The sequence below is a fragment of the Canis lupus genome, chromosome 7, assembly GCF_011100685.1.
Source record: "Canis lupus familiaris isolate Mischka breed German Shepherd chromosome 7, alternate assembly UU_Cfam_GSD_1.0, whole genome shotgun sequence".
Taxonomy (NCBI): Eukaryota; Metazoa; Chordata; class Mammalia; order Carnivora; family Canidae; genus Canis; species Canis lupus.
The window spans coordinates 49,461,466-49,470,414 of NC_049228.1; the positions used below are offsets into that span (position 1 = coordinate 49,461,466).

At 36.4% G+C, this 8,949-nt stretch overlaps 1 long non-coding RNA gene across 4 annotated transcripts in view; it reads left to right on the plus strand.

The window, feature by feature from the left end:
- Positions 1–7,153, plus strand: part of LOC106559006 — an 85,368-nt gene extending 78,215 nt beyond the window's left edge. For 2 of the 4 annotated variants that reach the window (XR_005361694.1, XR_005361697.1), the window contains one exon: positions 3,170–3,414. This is a non-coding gene — a long non-coding RNA (uncharacterized LOC106559006). Of the gene's footprint in view, positions 1–3,169; positions 3,415–6,297; positions 6,530–6,885 lie in introns of those variants that run through there. The other 2 variants (XR_005361695.1, XR_005361696.1) reach the window with 2 other exon arrangements.
- Positions 7,154–8,949: the final 1,796 nt, after the last annotated feature.

Consider the following 8,949-nt stretch of genomic DNA (forward strand, 5'->3'; position numbering starts at 1 on the left):
GACCATTCTGATAGTTTCTGAATCTATATAATATAGTTTTCTCTTCCCTCCCCCTTTCCTCCAATACCTGTTTACCATCATTTTAACTATGGTTTTGCATATGTATCAAGAAACAAATCTAAACTGGATAGGTGATCCAAAGATAATTTTATTGTTTCATCCTTTCCCCCTTTCTCTTCTCTTTGCCATTCTGTTCATATACAATGTATATTCTTTAAAACAATTATAAAAAGAAAATAATAATGTGTCAAGGGACAATCTTTTAATTGATTTGTGATTGAGAAGAAGAAATAATACTTAAACTTATTCTCATTTCCTTACTTTTCTGTTTGTTCTCTCTTCTACTCTTTTTCTCATCCCCCTTTCCTCTCTCTCCTTTGTGATTGTGAACTTCTAAAGGTCACTAATTCCAGTACTAGGTCTAAGTATGTGCTTGTTGAATCAGGGAATTAACTATATACTATAACACACATCTGTTCCTTTGACACTGGTTTCTAACCCTTATTAACCTTTTCTTATCCCTTCTGGATTTTACAAGGTCTATGATATCATTATATTCACCGTGATTCGCATTTATCGGACACGTGTAGTGTGCCAGATATTGAGGCCTTTACAGTGGACAAAATGATAATCTTTGCTTCTTGATACTTTCATGCCAGTGAGAAAAGAGAAAAAATAGACACAATTAATAAGTAAAATATATAGTACATAAGTCGGACAAAAGGAGAAAGGCAGAGAAAATGGAGAGGGAGTATTGAAGGGGGTTGCAATTTAGGAAGTCAGTGAAATCTTCCTAAGAAGGCGCCATTTACAAAAAGGCTTGAAAAAGATGAGGGAGTAACCTGTACTGGTTATGGGGCATACAGCATACACAGTGGCCAATGATATCAATCTGCCTGACATATATGAGAAAGATGAAAGTGGTTGATATGGTGGGAGTGAAGTAAGCAAACAGGAGCGATGAGTCAGTGAGGCCCTTGTGGTGCCCTCAGTGATGAAGCCTGTTTTAGTCTGCTTGGGCTGCTGTAACAAAATACTATGGACTGGGTGGCTTAAACAGCAAAGATTTATTTTCTCACAGTTTTAGAGGTTGGCAAATGTAAAATGAGCTGATGGCTGTTTTGGATCCTGGTGAGAGTGCTCTTCCTGGTTTGCAGAGGCCTTCTCACTGTGTTTCCTCATGTGGCGGAGAGGGGGCGCTGTCTGGTGCATCTTCTTACAAGGCCACAATCCTATTGTATTGGAGCCTCACCTTTAGGACATCATATAATTTTAATTATGTCTTTATAGGCCCTATCTCTAAATACAGACACATTGAGGGTTAGAGCTTCAGTGTCACGAATTTGGGTAGGAGTCCAGCACAAAGCTCAAAGAAGGAGTAAAGCTTAAAGAGACCTCGAAGCAGTACTCCCCTGGTCTTCTCTGTGAACTTGGGAAAACAGCTACTGAATGGCCCCTTCAATCCCAAAGGCCAGGCAGCTGGAGGGCAATTTGTGTCTGGCCTCAGTGGCTTGTCAGGAGTTAGTCCTATGTGTGCATAGTCACTAATGAATCTACTACTACTCTTTGTTATTTATTAAAATAACTGTAGGGCCCTATTCAGCATGTACTCATGTGTTTTATTTCTTTAAGTATGCCTTGATTCTCCCTACTACAGTGCACCATCCTTAAGAAGCACCTTTTATTTTTTTCCCTAAACACCGTAGTGCCTTTACCAAGACTGAGTTCACAGTGGCAAGTCAATAAATTCCTTTAGTACAGAGACACTTCATTCTTTCTTTCTTCATTAGGAAAGTTTTCATAGCCAGAAAAGAGTGAAAGATTCATACAATTAGAGCTCTAAAAGTATTTTTAATCTCATATATGCATATTCACGTGTGTATTTGTTTGTACATATAACACAACAACAGCTATGACAGAAGCAAACGTTTATATATAAGATAATTTTGCTGCCCAAGATATTATGGTTATCGTTCCAAAATTGTGTTTTCCAAGGATAAGTTTGGATAAATAAAAACGCTCCATGAATATTCAGCTGTGCTTTTGGATTGAGATTTCTACTGTTCTGAATAAATTCCAAAAGTATTTCTACATTTAAGGTCCTATTACATCTTGAAAGGCTAACTCATTGTAGAGAAGAGAGTTTGATTTGCTGATTTCTTTTAGGGCAGGCATATGAACTAAGTCAAAGAGATCAGCTAATGTTAATAGTTGTGGGAGGGCACGTTTGATGTCTTTGAGCACTTCATTTTACTTTTTGAAATATGGGATAATCATTCTTATTTATTTTTCTAACGATCAAGCCGATATGATGTGAGCCCATAGATATATCTTATAATTTATAAAGAGCAGACCATTTGTTATTTCCCAAGTCTAACAATATTAGAGTTACCAAATTCATTCCCCAGAAGAAAATGATAATAAATGATAGCTCACTGACATAAGCCAGATCACTCAAGATCATTTGACTTGAAAATGGGAAATAGATTTGGGTTTTACTCCCAGTAAAACCCAGTTGAGTGACTTGGGGCAAGTCATTTTGCTGTTTCCTTAAGATGGTTAATCTGGATAAAAAAGGTAAAATGATATTTATGGGATTATGTTCTTGGGAAGACTCAATAAAATAATGTGTGAAAATAGCATTTAATAAGCCGAACGACACTGTTCAGACTAAGATATTTTTTAAATCATCTAAAGTAAGACTCTTCCCTTTTTGAAAAAGTTCACCTTCTTACGGTTGGGAAGGGAGATAATTCAAATCTATGATTTAAATTAGGTCCTAACAATGGAAGGTTGTACATACTAAAAAGTAAAGGTCCAAGTTGTTCTTTTTCTCTTTCAAAATTGACCACTGGTAGAGAATGTCATTGCACACTAAAAACTTCCATATAAATGTTCATTTTTAAAAATTTCCAAACTTCCCTTGGGCACTAGGAATGGGATTGGACAGACATCTGGAATCACCCATTATCTTGGCTGTGAGTTGGCATCTCCCAGGATGGTCCATATTAACATATCCCTGGATGGCAGAAGTTGTCATATGCCTTCATAGCATAACTTGCGTATTTTGGAAGGCATTTCTGAGAACAGATTTTTTCGACAATGAACATGCCAAAGGCTTGACATGAAAAGTACTTATGCCTAATGTCTGTCATTCTCTCTCTGCCAGTTCATCTTTCCTGGGTTGGCCTTCTGCCACACTGGCACCTGAAATGTAGCAAACAATGTCATTGGATGCTGAAGGTGTGACCGTAAGTTGTGGTTATCTTCCAAGCAATTACCATATGGTGTGCAATTCAGCTCTTCATCTCCTTGTTCGATGGGAGAATAATAACAATGACAATAATGCCATTTAATAATGTATTTTATCTTTATGGCCTATTCTGTTCCCATATTTCTGTGTCTTTAAGTACATCGATGCAGGGGGACCTTAGACAGCCATTAAAGTTTAGTCATCTCTCCAGAGTGGGAGGCTATTGTATATAAAACAATTCAAAAGCAGGCTTGATCAAGAAACAAGGGAGATTAGCATATTGAAACAGGATTAGGGAGAAATTTAAGAAAAATAAATTAACAAGTGGAGCGTGCCTTTTTACAAAGCAGGCCCTATGCCCACGCTTCTTCTTTTCATTCTTTTCTTTTTTTTTCCCCTGCTATTATTCCTGAGAAATATTTTGTGAAGTGTTTATAGAACAAAATACAGAAATGAAAACCTTCTGGAGGCAAGATACCCTTATAAATAAATATGAATTGGGCTCTCTACCAGATTTCAGATTCAAGGTTCACCACTGTCAATTTTATGAAACCGGATCACAACTTTCACAAACTTAAAAACTAGATCACTGTACCCAGCTCATAGGAGATTGGATCAGATCTGAGATGTCATTCAAAGTTATTCAGCCAATAAACATTTACTGAACACCAATGTGTTAAAGATTTCATGGTTATCCAGGTTTTAGTTCCTGCAGTCTAAGATTTTACATCATCATGAGGGATATTGAAAATTAAATCAAGGATTATGATTCAGCACAAGAAGAGCTGTGTTGGAGCATATAGCAAGTATGGGCATCTACGAAGTATTCCTGAGAAGATAATCATTGTGCTGCATTTTATAAGGAAAATTAGAATTAATCACATAAAAGAGGAGAATGGACTTTTATATACAGAAAACAACATGTACACAGTTATGGAGGATTGATCCCCACTACATATTCAGGAACTAAAAAAAAAATGGTTGGAATAAAATCTGTGATTTGTTTTGGAATATTCATCTCTTGATTTTTAAAAGAACCCTATCAAATGGAAAGCATAGGCATTCCTTTTCCCATTTTATAGAGAGGACATGGTAGTTCAAGAATTTAAGTTTAATGCCCAATTTAAACTATAATGGAGAGGAAAATCTGGTTCTAGAAGACTGACCTTCAGATTTCTCATTTAGTTACTCTGTATAAGTGCTACCCTGCACGAATTCATATTTCATAAGGAAGATGCACCATGATAGAAAAAACACAGGATGATCAGTTCATAAAATGGGAACAGACCTTTGAGAAATATCTGGAAAAGAATATGCACCCTCTCCCTACTGCAATCTGTTAAGAATTTTTTTTCTTGCCCTTGTAGCCACTGTTTATTTATATTTTCCTATTTACTGCATAAAAATTAATTTCAGTGAAGCCCTTTATGTATGTAAGCACTGATAAGTAACACTGTAGCTTTCTCTATCACATGATCCAAACTATGCATTCAATACAGCTTCCCAGAGTATTATTGAACAGCTTCCATCTACAAAATAATTTGGAGTTACTAGGGAAAGTATATGGAAAAGTAACAAATATGAGCATGCAACTCTTCCTCCCTGTAGTAGTTGATAATCTAGTAAGGAATGATGACTCATAAGGAGCTCTAAGTAAAGACAGAATAGGTACAGAGAGTGAAAATATACCCTGGGAATTTGAGGAAAGATGATTCTAAGTTTATTGTGAGGATATCTGGAAGATTTCTTAGAGGAGAGAGAGTTTATGCTGGCATCTGAGGAATAGCTCTGACTTTAATGGATGTTATGAGACCAGAATTGTTGCAGAGAGGGGGCACAAAGTGAGGAAGAACAAGGGATTAAGGAAACCTAGGACAGGGGTGCCTGAGTGGCTCAGTCGGTTAAACATCTGCCTTCAGCTCAGGTTGTGATCCCAGGGTCCTGGGATCAAACCCCACATCAGGTTCCCTGCTCAGCTGGGAGCCTGCTTCTCCCTCTCCCTCTGCCTGCTGTGTGCTTACTCTTTCTCTCTCTCTCCCCTCTGTCAAATAAATAAATAAATAAAATGTTAAACAAGAGAAAACTTAGGACATATTACATAAATAGAATGGTACCATATGGTGTAAGATGCAGCTAAAAGGCTTAGACACTGCAGAGATGTTTGCATTCCAAGTAATTATTAAGAATTGAAATCTATAGTTGTATTAGCATTTACTTATTTTTTCCTTCAAAATGTGTGTGTGTGTATGCACACACGTAGGTGCATAATAGATATAATGTATTATATACATTATAATATATAAATACACATGACACATAGAACTTTAATCCAAATTCCATCATTACAGATGAATAAACTGATGTCAGAATAATTAGGCAGCTTGTACAGATAACTCGAAACAGAAATAAGCTATAAACCAACTGTAAATTATCCAGCTTCTAGGATGGCATTGTGCACAGGAAAAAGTCCTTATAGTAGCACAGAAGCTCTCCTCAAACTCATCTGAATTTACATTTTCTGGCCTCATCTCCTCACACGCTTGACCATCTCCTCACACTGAACTATCACTGTTACTAAGCCCTTCAGTCCCCTTTTCAAAACCTTCAAGCACATGCCTGTCCTTCTTCCACATACCCATTCAGTTCTGTGAAGGAAAAACGCTATGATGTGAAGAGCTCTGACCCTAACTGCACAGGATGGAATGAGAATGGGGTAGGCAAACTTTGAACTGGGTGATAGCTGGATACTACCATGAGATTTATTTATTTATGTAGTTATAATTTATAACTTGCTTACTTCTAGAAAGGATTTGAGTCAGCTAGCTAAAAGTTAAAATACTTGCAAAAATCCTATTTTGAAGCTCTTTGATGTGAAAATTATACCGCACAAGTTCGCACACCGAGAGTTTCTCGTCTGATTTCTGCCTCCATGTCTGATCCATTTCAGCAGTGCAATTGCTTGATGATTTTTTTTTTTAAAGCAAATTTAACAGAACAACTCACACTCTCAGAAATGCTTTGATTTTACTTTGGTTTATGCTCAGGGCGAAGATTTTGGCTCTGGTTTTCCCATCCACAGTTGTGAATTCACTTTAAATAAAACGCAAGAGGAAATCAATGTCCAGTGTCTTGGCTGAAAATTAAATGAAAACAAACATTCAGGATGCACTAAGCATCCAGGTTTCTGTAACTAAACTCCATCAAAGGACCAAATGTGAGGAACCTCGGGGAGTCCATTTTTCTCCATTTGTAAAGGCCCAAGGGCTAGTAATTAGGAAGCTGAGCTACTCTTCCTCTTCAATTCTGGCCCTAACATTTTGTGCATGAGGTGAGAGATCTTGTTTTCCTAAAAGCATTTCTCTGCCTACTGGTCATTTTGTGATGTCTTAAAATTATCTCTTTATGAAACTTCTCTCCCCCTCCTTCTTCTCGAATTTGGGTTAAGGTTGTTAAAGGAGTCTCCAGATATAATATATTGTTCTAGGGAGGGGACTTATAATGACTTATAATGAGAAAAATTAAAACCTGAATTAATTTCTGCATTAAACTCAGTAACAATTTAGCCATTTAACATAAAATGTTGTATTTGTTTTGTTTTGTTTTGTTTTGTTTTGTTTTGTTTTGTTTTGTAGAGCCTTAGGAGAGAAGCAGGGTTTCAGGTGCATCTACAAGCTGCAATAGTAAGTAATCTGTGGATATTATATTTAAAAAGAAAAGCATCGATGAGGAGAACTTTAGAATGATTCCCTTATAGTAACACACCCAAAAGGAAAAGAAAAATAATCACGATTGAAACATTAAAGAGCAATTTTGCATTTTTGTGCCTGTTAAAGGAAGAGGTGGGGACTCTGTAAAACATCTGAGAAAGATGAATGCTCTGAAGAACAGAGGCCAGGAGACTGCAAGGAGCTCTGTAAAAATCACTTGAATCTGAACCTGAGTTAAAATAATAAATTCCACTAATAAGGTTTTAGTTCTGTATTTCAGGTTTTTTGTAATATAAAATAATCTCCTGAGTTCCTGCTTATTCCACTTTTGCATTCTGTTCTTATCTGGGATAGGCATTGGGTTTTAATTCATTTCCAAACATCCAAGCCAAACTACCAGAATATGTCTTTGCTGAATGGAATTTATGCTTTTAAGCCTTCATTCATTCTACACTTTGTTCCATACAGGCCTGTGTTTTCACAGCCTTTCCTCTTCTATCTTCTAAGGAAAATTCTGGAAGAGAAAATGTAAAATGCTGAGAAAAACTATGCTGGTTCAGATTAGAAATAGTAGGAGGGAGGAAGAGCCAACTGGCCTGAAGTTGAAAAAGAGAAATAAGACATTTGGAGGGAGGAGATTATGAGAGTGCTTAAGAAAAAAGGTAGAAAAGATCTTTAGGGCATTTGTCCTTAAGGAATTTAACTGCCTCATTGATATGCCTTTAAGGCACTTCCACAAAGATTTTCATTGTATTCCAGTATTTTTTGGAAGTCATATTTTGTGTTTTATAACTACATCATCATGCAGGTCTGGTAGTGTTGAGCAGAAGAGATATAATTCCTGGAATCTGAGGTACAGATGATAAGGACCACTCACACAATTATAATGAGAAAGTGTTATTAAAGTTCTTAGTTCTATATTTATACTTATTGCATTTAATATGTTATGTATGTTAATTCTCATTAATGTCTGTATTGTCTTTAAGGCTTTGTCAATTTGATGGAAATGTTTACAGAACAGAGTTAGGGAGAATGAGTCCTCTCTATCGCCAACAGTACCTAGCTCTATATCTCATTCACCATCTGTAGAAAGTCAAGGATTTTTAAATTTGAAGACCTAACATTTTGATTTCAGCTCTTGAATTCTCATCTTTACGTCCAGTTTTAAAGCACCAATATAGTCCATGATATTAATTATCACTGAGGTTTGTCATAGTTATTAAGTGAATTACCCATTGTTTTGAAAACAAGTAGTTGGTCTGTACAAATTCTGTATTTGTCCCATTTTCTGTGCCCTGATTCTCAACAGTCATGGTCTCAACCAAATGGCATATGCTCTATAACATGTACTAAGTGATAATAACAACACTGCCTAGCACAGAGCCCTTACTATGTGTCAAGCTCTATTATAAGCATTTGTAATACATTAACTTACTAAGTTTCACCAAAAACCCTATAATGTAGGTTTATTACTACCATTTTACAGATGGAGTAAATGAGACAAAGAGAGCATAAATGATTTACATACAGTTGCACAGCTAATAAGAGGGCTAGAATTCAAACCCAGGTTTTGTGACTTTGAGAAGATTTTATGATTAATTTAATTTCCTTATTAATGCACCAGTTGGCCTTGGGATCATTCTCATTCCTATTCTAAGAGCTCAGGCAGTTGGTTGAATTGATATTGTGCTGATGTATTTAATGGAGAATCTTTAGATGGAGGAAGGAAGGAAGAAAGAGGAAGAGCCAACTGGCCTGAAGTTGAAAAAGAGAAATAAGATATTTGGAGGGAGGAGATTATGAGAGTGCTTAAGTCCCCTTCTCCTGAACCACCATTTCTCCCTGCTGCATATTTTAGTAATGGCCTCTGGAGACATTTATATTAGGTTCAGAATTGGTAAGAGAACCATGATGTGATTTCTTTAGTTGGATATTCTTTACCAACAATTAATGAGGTGGGTACCAACAGGTCTTATTGTCAGAGATGGG